Consider the following 2,620-nt stretch of genomic DNA (forward strand, 5'->3'; position numbering starts at 1 on the left):
AAGTCGGCTGGAGGACGATGTATTGAATCTCGACGCAATTTGAGTGTTCCATCGTCGTTAGGAGGCCATGAACGTTACAACTAACCATCACTTCGCGTCGGATTCGAAAATCTAGACTCACAGGCAGCAATAGACCCTCGGAAACAAGTCGCCTGGAGGACGATGTATTGAATCTCGACGCAATTTGTGTGTTCCATCAGCATTAGGAGGCCATGAACGTTACAATTAACTATCAGTTTCGCGTCGGATTCGAAAATCTAGACTCACAGGAGCACGACCATAAGGAGCCAGATGCAGCAATAGACGCTTGGAGACAAGTCGGCTGGAGGACGATAAATTGAATCTCGACACAATTTGAGTGTTCCATCGTCATTAGGAGGCCTTGAACGGTACAATTAACCATGGGTTTTGCGTCGGAGTCGAAAATCTAGACTCACAGGGGAACGACCATAAGGTGCCCGATGCAGCAATTTCCCCTTGGAGACAAGTCGGCTGGAGGAGGATGTATTGAATCTCGATGTAATTTGAGTGTTCCATCGTCATTAGGAGGCCCTGAACGTTACAATTAACTATCAGCTTTGCGTCGGATTCGAAAATCTAGACTCAACGGAGAGCGACCATAAGGTTCCCGACGCAGCAATATCCCCTTGGAGACAAATCGGCTGGAGGACTTTGTATTGATTCTCGACGCAATTTGGGTGTTCCATCGTCATTAGGAGACCATGAACGTTACAAATAACCATCAGTTTAGCATCGGATTCGAAAGTCTAGACTCAAAGGCAGCAATATCCCATTGGAGTCAAGTCGGCTTGAGGACGATGTATTGAATCTCGACGCAATTTGAGTGTTCCATCGTCATTAGGAGGCCCTGAACGTTACAATTAGCTATCAGTTTTGCCTCGCATTCGAAAATCTAGACTCACAGGAGAACGACCCTATGGTGCCCGACGCAGCAATCTACCCTGGAGACAAGTCGGCTGGAGGCGATCTATTGAATCTCGACGCATTTTGAGCGTCCCATCGTCATTAGGAGGTCCTGAACGTTACAATTAACTATCAGTTTTGCGTCGGATTCGAAATTTTAGACTCACAGGAGAACGACCACAAGGTGCCCGAGGCAGCAATAGACCCTCGGAGACAAGTCGCCTGGAGGACGATGTATTGAATCTCGACGCAATTTGAGTGTTCCATCGTCATTAGGAGGCCCTGAACGTTACAATTAGCTATCAGTTTTGCCTCGCATTCGAAAATCTAGACTCACAGGAGAACGACCCTATGGTGCCCGACGCAGCAATCTACCCTGGAGACAAGTCGGCTGGAGGCGATCTATTGAATCTCGACGCATTTTGAGCGTCCCATCGTCATTAGGAGGTCCTGAACGTTACAATTAACTATCAGTTTTGCGTCGGATTCGAAAATCTAGACTCACAAGAGACGGACTATATGGTGCCAGAGGCAGCAATATCCCCTTGAAGAGTAGTCTGCTGGAGGACGATGTATCGAATCTCGACGCAATTTGAGTGTTCCATCGTCATTAGGAGGCCATAAACGTTACAATTAACCATCAGCTTTGCGTCGGATTCGAAAATCTAGACTCACAGGAGAACGACCAGAAGGTGCCCGAGGCAGCAATATCCCTTTTGGGACAAGTCGGCTGGAGGACGATGTATTGAATCTCGACTCAATCTGAGTGTTCCATCGTCATTAGGAGGCCCTGAACGTTACAATTAGCTATCAGTTTTGCGTCGGATTCGAAAATCTAGACTCACAGGAGCACGACCATAAGGTGCCAGAGGCAGCAATAGACGCTTGGAGACAAGTCGGCTGAGGACGATGTATTGAATCTCGACGCAATTTGAGTGTTCCATCGTCATTAGGAGGCCCTGAACTTTACAATTAACTATCAGTTTTGCGTCGGATTCGAAAATGTAGACTCACAGGAGACGACTTTAAGGTGCCCGTGGCAGCAATATCCCATTGGAGACAAGTCGGCTGGAGGACGATGTATTGATTCTCGACGCAATTTGTGTGTGCCATCGTCATTAGGAGGCCATGAACGTTACAATTAACCATCACTTTAGCGTCGGATTCGAAAATCTAGACACACAGGTAGCAATAGATCCTCGGAAACAAGACGCCTGGAGGACGATGAATTGAATCTCGACGCATTTTGAGCGTCCCATCGTCATTAGGAGGTTCTGCACGTTACAATTAACTATCAGTCTTGCGTCGGACTCGAAAATCTAGACTCACAGGAGAACGACCACAAGGTGCCCGAGGCAGCAATAGACCTTTGGAGACAAGTCGGCTGGAGGCCGATGTACTGAATCTCGACGCAATTTGAGTGTTCCATCGTCATTAGGAAGCCCTGAACGTTACAATTAACTATCAGTTTTGCGTCGGTTCGAAAATGGAGACTCAGAGGAGAACGACCATAAGGTGCCCGAGGCAGCAATAGACCCTAGGAGACAAGTCGGCCGAAGGACGATGAATTGAACTCGACGCAATTTGAGTATTCCATCGTCATTAGGAGGCCCTGAACGTTACAATAAACTGTCACTTTTGCGTCGGATTCGGTAACCTAGACTCACAGGAGAACGACCATAAGGTGCCGGAGGCA

Source organism: Schistocerca americana, unplaced genomic scaffold (assembly GCF_021461395.2).
Source record: "Schistocerca americana isolate TAMUIC-IGC-003095 unplaced genomic scaffold, iqSchAmer2.1 HiC_scaffold_50, whole genome shotgun sequence".
NCBI classification, from domain to species: Eukaryota; Metazoa; Arthropoda; class Insecta; order Orthoptera; family Acrididae; genus Schistocerca; species Schistocerca americana.